Source organism: Sarcophilus harrisii, chromosome 2, assembly GCF_902635505.1.
Source record: "Sarcophilus harrisii chromosome 2, mSarHar1.11, whole genome shotgun sequence".
NCBI lineage: Eukaryota > Metazoa > Chordata > Mammalia > Dasyuromorphia > Dasyuridae > Sarcophilus > Sarcophilus harrisii.
Genome location: NC_045427.1, coordinates 12,176,159 through 12,190,046, shown reverse-complemented (window position 1 = coordinate 12,190,046; position 13,888 = coordinate 12,176,159). Strand labels below are relative to the sequence as shown.

Here is a 13,888-nt window from a genome sequence, read left to right as displayed (position 1 = left end):
CTTCTATGTAGCAGGCACTAAGCTGGGCTCTGGAACTAGAGAAACACCCATGTAACTAAGTCTGCCCTCAAAGAGCTTCCATTTCACTTGGAGGATACACAATAAATATGGAAAAGATTATTAATAACTAGCAAAGCTAGAGAAGACCCTCTGAAGGAGCTTATACTAAAGTTGGTCTTTGAAATCTGATCATGTCATCATAAGGAGGAGAGAGTGCATAGGAGGGATGTGGGACTACACAGAAGCAGAAAGGTGACAACTAGCAAGCAGCAAATAAGGAAGCACTTAGTAGTTCAGGCTGTGTAAAATGGAAAGAGGGAAGGAAGGGAGAAAGGAAATAAGGAAGGAAGGAAGAAGGGAGGAAGAGAGGAAGGAAGGGAGGAAGGAAGGAAGGAAGAGAGGAAGGAAGGGAGGAAGGAAGGAAGGAAGGAATGGAGGGAATTGAGGGAGGTGAAGAAGGACAGAGGGAGTTATGTAAGGGAGAAAGGAAAGGAAGGGGAAAGACATAAATATGATTGAGAAATTTTAATTCAAATTATGATAGCTACTAAGTTTTTTTAATTGTCTATTTATTTTTACAATGTTAAAATCTGTCCCAACCCTGTGAGGCAGGTATTGTAATTATTCTCATTATACAGATAAAGAAATTAAAGATAGAGGTTTCGTTGACTGGCTCAGGTGAAGACAGAAATTATTAAAATAGAATACCACAGAATGGAGAGGGGATAGCAAAATAAAAAGCCATTCAGTGAAAAAGAGACAGACAAATAGAAACAAAAGGACAAAGACACACAGACATATTGAACATAAAGAGAAAAAATAGAGAAAGAAGAAAGAGAATTAGCGGAAAGGCAGTAAGTTTATCCATTTTCTGGATTTGTAAAGGGAAATAACCCTTCATCCAAGCAGGGGGAAAAAAAATGAAATGTTTCAAAACATTTGGTATTGACTGTCTTGTGACAGAATGCTAAACCTTATTTGCCCTGACCTATCTCATAATAAAAGCAACAATTTAAGTGAACAAGTTTTGTCTATTAGCCCCAGAGCCTTCTACATAAAACCTATTATTAAAACAAATGCAAAGTCATGTTAAAGTGTAAGGTATAAGGATGGCTGTCACTCCTAAGTTCAGGGGGAGAATGGTTTGTTAAAAAGCCTTGCCACATGCTACCTCTGTTCTAAAGCTCCAACCAAGATCAACACCCGCTCTTAAACCCTAGTCACACACAAGTGCTGCAGGAACCCACAGGTTTTCCAAGGCCTGCTCAAAAGCCCCTTATTCACTCATTCTGGTTCTTTCATTACCAATGAACCACATTAAGCCCATGGTGGGAGGCTATGAGTTAGAACCTTGCCTTGGCTGAGAATAAAATGTCAACTTCAAAATATATCATTGACTCATGAGTTGAACTTAAGGCCCCTGGAGAGTCCATGCTGAGTGATGATGTATAGAGGAAAAGTTCCAGAGTTTGGGGAAAGTTAGTGGACCCTTCATATCACAGTGCCCTCAATTTTCCTTTGCTCGATAATGACAGCTTGTTACAGTTAGGCAGATTAAAATGGTGAAGAATGAGCTGTAGAGTTCAAGTCTGGCAAAACATAGATTCTCCTCCCCAACTAAGGTGATTCTCAAGGACTAATATGGAATCTTTAACAAAGGTTGTAAGATGTAGATTCTTCCATCAATATTCCATGAGAACTTGGGAAAATAATTCAGAGTTTCTGTGACTTACTCAGTGTCTCTCATAAGAAATAGTATATATCCAAGGTAAAGGATGATCCTGATCTTTTTAACAGAGAAGCTGGATCTTCATCTCTTAAGTCACATTTTGCACATACTGGATATGTATGTTGACGTCAATATTTCCTGTGTTCCTACACTCCCAAGGTTCTTCATTCTTTGGCTATATCTGAATGAAACTTATATCGCTTTTCCAGACACTTAGTAGGTATGGGACCCTGGTCACTTCTCTTAGCTTGTTTCTTCATTTGTAAAATGAAAATAATAACACCTACAACCATAAGAGATAATCTACATAAATCGTTTCCAAATCCTAAAATGTTATATAAATGCTAATTAATACATAAATGCTAGTTATTAATATTACCCCCAATATGACTCTTCCTCTTATTCAGACATTGTTTCCTTTTCTGGTAACTGTGACTGTGTTATTTTTTCATGTGCTCAGCACATAGTAGGTACTTAATAAAAGTTGTTGATGGTTAATCTCTCTTCCTCATAACTGGAGACCCGATTGAAAAAAAAATGAGCCCTTAGTTCATAAGAAATATTTTCAGCTTACTGATATTCTGCCTCTGATACTGTTAACAAAGTTTTTTCACATTATTTGACAGAAACTAAACTAATTACATCTCCAACGTCACTAGATGCTTATATTTTTTTGAAGGTTCCTATTAGGACCAGAGTGGGTGAGGAGAGAGGGGTTCTACAAAATATTTCACCCTCTTGGAAACTGCCTACTTTGCAAACTCCTCCAGGGTAGAAGCAATTTTCTGGGCTTCAGACCAAGATCATGCCAAGTTTCAAAGATGAGAAGGAGAGAAGCTATTAAATATTAAAATGTCCCCAGATTTCTCTAAGCATTTTGGTAACAGGGCAGGAGTGACTCCAATTAGGATCTCTCTGTTTACCGTTTTATGGGAATTCCCAGAACACTGCTGGAGAAATGGCTAAAGTTCCACCATGCAGAAGGACACAGGTTAATTTCAATAGAATTTCAAATGATTCTGTAGGTGGGCTCTTCTGAAATATAAAATGAATATTCAGTATTCTTCACTGGCTTCTTTTAGGAAGCTAAGTGTTGAGCCATGACTCAGCTTTTATTCTTAAAACCAAATTCCCCAACAAATCTCTGTCTATATTCAAGATGGCAGATGCCTCATTGTTGGTGTTTCTTTTTCCAAAACACAGCCATATGATAAAAGAGTTAAGATCTTTTATTGTGTCCTTCAATATAGCCCAGTTATCTCAGGCCTATCTCTCTGCTTGGTTCCAAGAGCTCCACCCGAATGTCTCCAAATCTAAAGGTTTGTCCTTCCGACTCCAGCCAGTATCAAGGTAGAAGATACGATGAATCTTTCTTGCCTCAAAGATAGCGCTTGTAGGCTTTCTTCCAGAGTGCTCCTCTCCGACTCTCTGACCCTTGGGAATGCTCCGAAGTAAAAATCTCTCTAGATCCCAAAAAAACTCCCTCAAGCTCTAAGAGCTTCCTGTATATATATGATCTCCCAAAGGTTAACTCCTCCTTCTGGAGAGAGAGGGATTCTGGGTTATCTCCCAGAGTGCTCTCTGGCCCTAAGGGAGGTGTGAATTCGGATATCTCATACTAAGCCATACTAAGCCCTGAAATCTTCCAAATGTGTGAACTCCATTGAGTACTTAGATACTTATGAGCTCTCCAAAGGTGTGAACACAAGCATCACTTCTATCAGTTGTACTCAGTACCTTGTTTCAAGTTCTGCCCCAAAATATCTCTTTCTAAGATCAAATCAATCATATTGAACCATGCCAAATTAGATAATTATTGTCTCTATCAACTCCAATGGCTTAACATTTTGTAAAGATTCCAACACCTCATCAAGTAATCAGCAAACAAATAAACAAATAAAACCTGAAAAAAAAGTGGACTTTTCTCCAGGTTATTCAGAGGTTTGATTATGAGTAAATCACCATGTCTCTAAAATTTCCAGATAAATCCCAATGATTCCAAGTTGTAAAGCTATAGCCAATCTCTATCGGGAAAGGGAGTTTCCTTATTTGGGACTTACTTACATGGGTTCTATTACAAGTTCTGTCATAGTTATCCCAAGCATTATCACTGTCATTAATTCCATATATTAAAGAATCACAGATTTTCAAAACTGGAAGGGAATTCAGTACCCAACTTATCAAACTCAATGCAACATCTGTAAAATTAGGTGGTTGGACTATAAGAACACACAAGCTCTTGATCAACCATCTTTAGGCAAGTCGTTTACATTTTCTATACCTTTAGAATAAGAGAATTGAACCAGATGATCATTTTCATCTCTAGAGCTAGATACTTTGACCATACTATAATTCTTAACAAGTAATCATCCAGCCTCTGCTTGAAATCTTCTTTAGAGAAGAAAGTCATTTCCTCCCAAGACAATCTATTCCACTTTTCCACAGTCTAATTGTTGGGAAATTTATTTGTTGTCCCCTGGTAACAAGCCTTAGTTTACTTTTTTTCACCTACTTCTGATCTTTAATATCAAATTAGTCAAATCAATCCCTCTTGCATAAGACAGCCATTCAATGTCCTTTAAGTTTCTCTAGGCTAAATTTCTTCACTTATTTAAACCAAGGCAGTTAGGTATGGCAGTGAAAGAGTGCTAGATCTAGAGTCAGGATAAACCAAAGTTCAAATCACAACTAAGATATTTATTAGTTGTATGATCCTGGGCAGGTCACAATCTGTCAATCTCAGTTACCTCATTTATAAAATGGAAATAAAAATAGTATTTACTTTCCAAGATGATTATGAAGACCTAAGGACATATTTGTGTACTGTTTGGCAAGTGTTAAAGAGATATATAAATACTGTGTAATTATTTTTTTTTGACCTTTATGTTTCTTATATTCAAGGTTCTTCATTATTCTGGTTGTACCCCTATAGACAGACTGAATCCTAGTAATTAGAGAATAGTTGGATATCAATACCATCTTATTTTGCAAGTATATGAGATACACTTTTAAGGAAAGATGTCATTTTATGGGGTAGAGGAGAAGAGAGGGAATTCCATTCATAGGAAATTATGTTATATATGGAAGAACTAGAGGGCAGCTTGCTTGGAGTAGGGGATGAATAAAGGGATATAATAGCAAATGCAAATGCAGTATATTTTTTTCAAATATTATCAGGGAACAAGATGGAGAATTCCAAACTTTACCATAAAGAATGAATGAATTAATAGGTATATAATATAAATAAACATATATATTTGAATAAATAAGTGGTAAGCAAATATAAGATCCATTCATGTCTCCCACACATATCCCATTATTTTATTTACCTGGACCTTATTCCCCCTAAATGTTTTGTTTTTGTTTTTCATTTATAGCACCAACTCCTGGAACATAGTAAGCACTCAATAATTGCTTATTGAGTTTATAATTCTGATTTGTGATTTTTTTCTAGTCTATACAGAATATAATATTCTGTTTCATCTGTTTGATTCCAACATACTTTTTCATACAACAGGCAAAAACAATTATAGGAAAAAAAAATAGATTTAAAGCCATGGGATCTTTGTTCAGGTTTGCTCTTTATGTTCACTATGGGCAAGGCACTTTTACTTTCTATATCTTAGTCTTCTTCTAAATACCCCCTTACCCCCCAGAGTTCTTGTATAGTCTGTTTTACTTCTAAGTCTGAGCTCCTAGGAACTAGAATGTCTTGTAGTGCTCTGGGAAATAGAGCTTTCTTTTCCTGTATCCTTCCCACTCTTCTTGATGATCCCAAATGAGGAGTTATAGATTTGAAATTGCTTAATGAGTTGAATCCCTTAATTTTACAGATACTGCCACAAGGTAATTTCTCCATGATCACATAAGCAGTAAGTGGCAGAGATATACCAAACTAGCTCTAAAAAGATGCATTTATCTTGATCTTTTTGGCTTCAATGATAATAAAGGATGTTTTTATGGACCAATATCTAGTGATTCTTAGAACTCGTTCCTAGATCTTGTTTATCAGATAGCATCTGATAAGAATAACTTGAATTAATATTATCTTAATATCCATTTTACAATACTAAGCCTCACCTGCCACATATCTCCCTGCTCATACTATGTCAGTGGATCTCCTTATATTTGATTACTTTCAGTTTGGCGCTTTTACTAAAATTATGTCTCTTTTAAAACTTCCATGTTCCACTGAATGCTTCCTTTTCTATATATTTAATCAACATATGAAATTAAACAATTTAAAATACTGATTCCTTTGGAAATCCTAACCAATATATTTCTATCCAGAAAATAGCTCATTTGTCACTACTCTCTCTTCCCTGTCTTTTATTCCAAAACAATACTCATAATGATAGATATAATAATATTATTATGCTCAGATCACATGCATTTATAAGGCTTCAGTATTATGGAGCTTCCCGTGGTTGTTGGAATCTTTTCTTTTTTACACCAACAGCCAGTTTTTCATGCTAACAAGAGTTCCTTCCATAAGAGGAGACTGACCAAATTATGGCTTTGTAGATATTTGCTTGAAGGTTTGATTGGACTTGGAGACATTCAGCATGTTTGCCAAGAACATACAGGTAGCATCAGATGCAAGGTTTAAATCAGGATCTCCTTTTTTCACATCTAATATCCTACCTACTATGTCATGGTGTCTTTTATATGTTTATTTCATTTTATCTTATTCCTTCTCTATTCAATCCACCTCCACCTCTACTCCCATTCTTCTGACTCTTTATTTGTAATTATATTAAAATATTCCAAAACTCTGAAATTTAAGGATCCAATTTAAAAGATTCCCATCTTCACCCTATACCTTCCAGCCAAATAGCCGTCTGGTCTTACCTCAAACTCAATGTGCCATCTTGTACCTTTGGGATATATGGAGGTTTTTGGTATTATTTGGTATTAAGAATCTATTTTCCATGACTAAAACATATCCTTTTCTCTTGATCTCTCTTTCAGCATCCTTCTCTTCTTCTTTACCATTTCTCATGCAATTACTGTTTTTGAACAGCCTTCCCTGGACTCCCAATTGAAAGCATTGTATCCCTTCTCAATGTTTTCTAGAGACTCCACAGTGCATATAACAGAAACCTCATTAATGTACTTAATTAATTATACTTCTATTTCTAGATTTACAGAAAGAGTTCTCTGAGATCAAAGAAGAAAATTAACTATTTCACTGTCGCAGAAAACAGCTGAGCTATAAACAGAGCCAGAATACAGATCTCACAAATGCTAGGCAAGCTTTTTATATGGCTTCTTAACAGAATCTTAGGATAACAGAGTACAAGCTGAAAAGGACTATCTTGCCATCAAATTCAATCTCTTCATTTAATATATGAGGAAACTGGGTATAAAGAGAGGGCCTGAGGTGGAACTTAAACATGGGTCTTCCTGAAACCAATTCCTCTATTTTTGCCACTTAACTATCCTGAGTGTTACCTTCAATGTCTCATGTATATATCTCATTTTGAGATAATTCTAGCTTATCTAATTTAAAAGAATAGGGAATAGGATTAAGTTAGTAATATCACTGGAATTAGAAACTCTTGGGAGAAAATAGAACAGATTGACCAGTCTCCTAAGCACTGAACAATGCAGTGATTTAGCCAAGACCACACAGTTACTGTATGTTTAAGGTGGAACCTTGAAGGCAAGATTTTCTGACCCTGAGACCTGTTTTTTTCTACTACATTAAGTTTTAAAAGTTACTTTTGGCAACAAGTACACTTTAGGAAATTCAGAGCTAAATATCGATTGATTTTCTCCAGATTCTCCTCTTTATGGACAAGCACAAATTTGGCATTCTGATTATCCAAAAAAAATAGATTCCTACTTCTGTCATTTTAAAATTCTTCATCCAAATCCCACACTAAGGGTTTCTAAAATATATTATGATCATCAAACCTTCTATAGAACTTTCCACTCCTATCAGAGAATCCAGGAATTAGAAGGGAACTCTAAGGACATCTAATCCAAAGTGGAAATGAATAAGGATCTTCATATTTCCATGGATTGTTTCAATGACCATTCATTTTTAACTTGAAGACCTCTAAGGGAAGATAATTCATTATTTTCAAAGGAAGGCCCCTCCACTTTGGCATTCCTCCATGTTTTAGATTATTATTATTATTGTTATTATTATTATTATTATTATTATTATTATTATTATTTGCATTAGGTAAAACTACATCTTTCTCTTTATTGCTCTTCTCTCTCATCTCCTTACCCAGCACCAGTTATACACTCTACAGCCAAGCAGAAATAATGGTAACTCTACTTCCATGTGACAGTTTTTTTTGTATGTTGTTTTATTTTTTTTTAATAATTGTAACTTTTTATTGACAGAACCCATGCCGGGGTAATTTTTTACAACATTATCCCTTGCACTCACTTCTGTTCCAACTTTTCCACTCCCTCCCTCCACCCCCTCTCCCAGATGGCAAGCAGTCCTATACATGGTAAATATGTCACAGTATATCCTAGATACAATATATGTGTGCAAAACCCAACAGTTCTCTTGTTGCACAGGAAGAATCGGATTCATAAGGTAAAAATAACCCGGAAAGAAAAACAAAAATGCAAACAGTTTACATTTATTTCCCAGTGTTCTTTCTTTGGGTGTAGCTGCTTCTGTCCATCATTGATCAATTGAAACCGAGTTAGATCTCTTTGTCGAAGAAATCCACATCTTTCAGAATACATCCTCATGTAGTATTGTTGTTAAAATATATAATGATCTCTTTGTCCTGCTCATTTCACTTAGCATCAGTTCATGTAAGTCTCTCCAATCCTCTCTGTACTCATCCTGCTGGTCACTTCTTATAGAACAATAATATTCCATAAAATTCATATACCACAATTTACCCAACAATTCTCCAGTTGATGGGCATCCATTCATTTTCCAGTTTTTGGCCACTACAAACAGGGCTGCAACAAATATTTTGGCACATTGTATGTTGTTTTAAATATTTAATGGTATCTATAACTTCTCCCCTATTTTCCAAACAAATCTTCTTTGCTAAGACTAAACCTGACCAGTTCCTTCTTTACCATTTCACTTATGACCTGGTCTTTTATTGGGCTGGTTGACTTCATCTGGACACTCTCCAACTTCTCAACAATGTCCTTTTTAAGCCATGTTTCCTAGCACTATATACAATATTCTATATGAGAATGAATAAGATGTTCATGATCATGGAAGATTTTTTTTCTCTTTTACCCATTCCAATTTGCCCTTTATAACATGAAGTGTCAACCATTACAAGAGTAGAGATGCTATCAATCAATTGCATTCTTGTTTTCTAGCCTTCCAATCAGATATTCTTACATAGTCAAGAAGATTTCTTGTCGATTATACTTGAACAATTCTTTTTCATTTTCTTCTTTCCTCATGCCTGTATTTTATTGTGGTTTCCTTTTCTAAAGCTATAGAACTGTGTGATGGATTTCTTTGTTTTTCTCTCTCCTGCCAGGAGGCTGAAATTCATCATGGACTCATCACCATTACCTAGGGTTCCATCTGCAGAGAGGTAGTGTTCAAGTTTCTTCCCTTCCATACTCAGTACCAAATTCACAACAATTCCTCAGATTTGAAAGCTCTAAAACCCTCTCTTTCATCAAACAACTTTTTATGTTACTCTCCTCTTCCAATTTTGATTCTACTTTTTGGCTTGAAAAAAAAAAAAAAAAACTTTTAATCCATTCCCAAGAGAAAAAGTGAAGGTCCTTGTTAGTAACACAAACCATAACTTCATTTAAAAAATACATTTTAATTAATATCTCTATCTGTTTGTCTGGGTTATATTGGTCAATATACATCCTCTTTACTTTGAGTAACACATGATTATCCCTTATACTAACAAATATTTTTAATTTGAAAAAAACTAACAAAGATCCTACATTGGAGGCTGATGTCTCCAAGCTCAGAGTTTTGCTTCCTAGCAACAACTCACTTCTCATATAGTCTATGCCAGGGGTCCTCAAAATTTTAAATAGGGGGCCAGTTCACTGTCCCTCAGACTGTTGGAGTGCCGGACTATAGTAAAAACAAAAACTTTGTTTTGTGGGCCTTTAAATAAAGAAACTTCATATCCTTGGGTGAGGGGGATAAACGTCCTCAGCTGCTGCATCTGACCCAGGGGCAGTTTTAGGACCCCTGGCTATGCCCTCTCAATTTTTTTAGTCCTAAAACCTCATTAAGGCAGATGTTCTTAACTTTAACTATTTTCTAGTAACTTTAGCAGTCATTCTGATAAACCTAATACCCCTTCTCAGAGGTTTGTTTTTAAATGCTTAAAAACAAAATGCATGGGACTGCAAATTAAACCAATCACATGTGTGTGTGTGTGTGTGTGTATCCTATGTCAAGAACTTCTACATCAAGGGCATAAAGGTCTCTTATCATAATATGACACGATGTCATTTCATTGTATTTCACTTTTAAGTATGACTAATTTAGAGGCAATTAAAATATAACCAATTATAAAACCTGTCTTGCAAGCAATTTTACAGAATAGGTCAACCTGCCAATATTCCATTATGCTTGCCTGATCCCCTTAGCCCTTCTCCTTCATTCTTAGTTCCCAAGTACTCAGGAAGTAAAATTCAAACATTCAAGTTATAGGATGTTCCCAAATGTTCACTGGAACTCACACAAGTTTCAATAAGATAGTAGATTTGGGGCTGCAAGGAAACTTTAAAAGAAATTTATTCCCACTTTCTTATTTTACATATCAAGCAACTGAGACAAAAAGAGATTTAATGATGTGTCCATTGGCAAGATGTAGTAGATAGCCTAAATACTTATTAAATGAGTACTATTTATAAGCTGTGCTGAATGCCTGGGATACAAAGAAAAGCAATGAAAAATCCCTGCTCCTAAAGAGCAAGAAGCAAATCTGTAATGCAAACCAGGTACATACAGGCAAAACAGGGGATAATTGAAAGCAGAAAGATGAGAATTCAAAGTAGTTAGGGATGTTTCCTGTAGATGGTGAGATTTTAGCTAGAACTTCAAGAAAACCAGTAAACAAAGATAAGGGGTGGCAAGAAGCCCCACAAGAAAAAAGCCCCACAGCCAAAAGAGGGAGTGTTTGGTTTGTGAAGGAAGCCAGTATCACTGAATCAAGATTATTCCTCATGCACATGAGGAATAGTGAAATGAAATGAAATAGAATAAGAAAACTAGAAAAGAAGGAGGGTCAAACAAGGGTCTGAAGGCCTGAGAAATCCAAACAGACGGTTTAGTCTTTGATCCTTCAGGCCCGCCAAAAGAGAGCCATTCTAGAGTAGTGAAGATCAAGAGCTTCACTTATATAAACCTGGTTCCCAGGACAGAAATGTTGCAGCCATTATATTCATGGAATTTGGAAAGATGGAAATGTTCATGAAGGCAGACACCCCCAGCCTTTATTGAGTTTGGGCTACTTCAAAACATTTCACTTTTGCTTCTTACAGAGTCTAAAAATAAGCAATGTCTTTTAAGTAAAAGTTGTCTGATGATATTTGTGAATGTGTATATATGAATAGGTATATGGTGATTTTAACTTTATACATATAGATGTACTTAAAATGTACATTTATACATGTCTATGTATAATACATGATACACTGAATACAAACCCACATTTTAATCTCTCTATATATTGCAAATCTCAAAACAACTTCTCCACTGAAAATCAATAACCATATCTGTCTAGATACTGATCTTGTTATTTTGATGGCACAAAGAAATCCTTGATGAGTAAAATCAGATCAGAATCTTCTTTATAACTTAAGTCATAGAAAACTGCGTGTATTGTTGGGAGGTTGTATCTTTCTGATGGACCGGCTAATGTGTATCTTAAATGTGACATGAACTTAGGCCTTTCTGATTGAAAACAATGAATTTCATACCATTGGGTAGAGTGGGGCACATCCTTCTTGACATCCTGATACTAGATGCCACACCAAACAGAGAGAGAGAGAGAGAGAGAGAGAGAGAGAGACAGAGAGAGACAGAGAAGCAAAGAGAAACAGAGAAAGAGAGAAAAAGAGAAAGAGAGAGAGAGAATGAGTGTGTGTGTGTTTTGATTTGTTTTTGTTTTATTCCTTCAAAGAGTTTATATTCTCAAGGAGGAAACTATAAGGACATATGTAGTAACAGAGATGGGTTATCTTGGGTTCCATTGTTTTTACTTCCAGGGCTCTATTCATTTTCTCAAATATTAAGACTGACGAAGTGATCCAACCTGCCTCTCCTAAACAAGCACTGGACTCCCCACGAACCTAGGAAGTAATTCCTCTCTCTTCCTTTTTCTTCTATTTTTGGTAACATAGATCCTCTCTGACTAGAGAAGGGACCAAGACTTTCAAATATAACCTATTTTTTAGGTCTTAGCTGAATATACATTAGCCATGATTGAAAGAATATCTTCCAGGTAATTAATCTTCCAAACCTGGAAAGAGCTGCCTGAAATGTGACAGATTCCAAATCATTTGACATTTCCAAGTAAATGCTAGATGGCACCTTAAGGAGTGTTATATAAGAGATTCTATCAAAAAAACAATCAAGTGCCTACTATGTGCAAAGACACTGTGATGTGCTTTAGTTTCCTGTAGATTTGAGTGATCACCAATGTTGCTTTAAATTCTTATGTTATATGAATCAGCTGTGCTTTTGATGATTCAAATCTTCCCTTTTACCTCATTGCTTAATACACAATAACCCTAATTCTGAGCAGCTGACAGAGCTTAATTTTTTTTTTTTTGCTTCAAGAATTTTGTTCTCAAAAAATGAGAGATGTATCAAGCATCTCTTTCTTTGTGTACAGAAAATTTCCCATTTCAAGGTCCCCGTTGGGCCCAATCTAAACATTATCAGGATTCTAGAGGAATCTTATAATTTCCATTATAAATCCCATTGCTGTGCTACGTAGAAATCTGTGCTAATGTAGAGATGGTGACTCCCTCCAGTGGTGGGGAAGGTAATCCATCCCCACTATCTCATCTTCTGCAACTATTCTGCATGACACATCTCATTCGTAATTTTCAGTATGCCAGGAAATAGAGGCCCAGGATGGCAACTGGAGGAACTCATTGGTCCAGATATTTATATTTTACATAAAAAATCCACTTTTCCCAAGTCATTTTTTTCTCACTCTTTGAATTGACTGCCAGATAGTTTGAGTAGATGCTGGGAATCCTTGGAGAAATGGACATCTTGTTATATGATGCTACTTTAGAAAAACATATGTGTTTATGTGTGTATACAGCAAGATGTATGTGTGTATGTATATATATAATATGCATATAAATTGCATGCATATGTATGAATTATAGTTTATACTAAGGTCTGACAGTGCCCAGCATATAGAAAGTGCTTAATATATGCTTTTAATTGATTGACAATCACATTTTTATTTTGATGACATCAATTAACAGTGCTTCTCCTAAATAATTCCTTTCATGCAATGTGCAAAAACCTGCTCAACCCCACCATATGCCTCTTCATTGCTCTCTTGGTAGGGCTAAATTTCTCTCCTTGTTTTTAAGACGACAGCATTCCATGACTTATAGCCATTTTGTATAATAATATATGGATTAACTCAACTCAATTTTAAATTAGCACAGAGGCACTGGTTGTATAAAGATAATATTATATATATAATATCTAAATGACATAATATATATGCAGGACACAAGTAATTAAAAGTAAATTACCTTATTGTTTTCCACAAGTCTCATTATTCTTCTTTGTCTATTCTGTATCCCATTAACAATGGAGTCACCTTCATAACATATTTGAAATATACGAGGGTATAAATTAAAACAATTGATGAGGTTTTAGGAGCCATGAGCTCCATTTTTCCATTGTATCTTTTTAAACAGCAATGAAAACAAAGTATTTGTTCCTCATGACAGGACACCTTTTCCGTTCTTCCATTTATCACGCATCCACTGATACCGGGCAATCCTAGAAACTGCCCCTGACATTCCCTAGTATCCAATACCTGGTTCCGATTATTTGTTTAGCTTTCCTCATGGAGGTTTGAATAATAATTAGATTTCAGCGATGAAAGTCATTATTGGCTTGATTTACAGGGGACCAGATGGCCAGGGGAAACCTGTGAGGTTTCTCTATTTGACTGCAATAAAGAGTGAATT

The 13,888-nt window shown here is 35.6% G+C and overlaps 1 protein-coding gene and 1 long non-coding RNA gene across 2 annotated transcripts in view; both read right to left on the bottom strand.

Annotated features, from left to right (window-relative positions):
• Window positions 1-13,884, bottom strand: part of LOC116421228 — a 54,355-nt gene extending 40,471 nt beyond the window's left edge. Inside the window, exon 1 of the long non-coding RNA XR_004231525.1 lies at window positions 13,445-13,884. This is a non-coding gene — a long non-coding RNA (uncharacterized LOC116421228). The remainder of the gene's footprint in view (window positions 1-13,444) is intronic.
• LRRTM4 (leucine rich repeat transmembrane neuronal 4) overlaps window positions 1-13,888 on the bottom strand; it is an 857,748-nt gene that overhangs the window by 645,814 nt on the left and 198,046 nt on the right. The window lies entirely within an intron of this gene.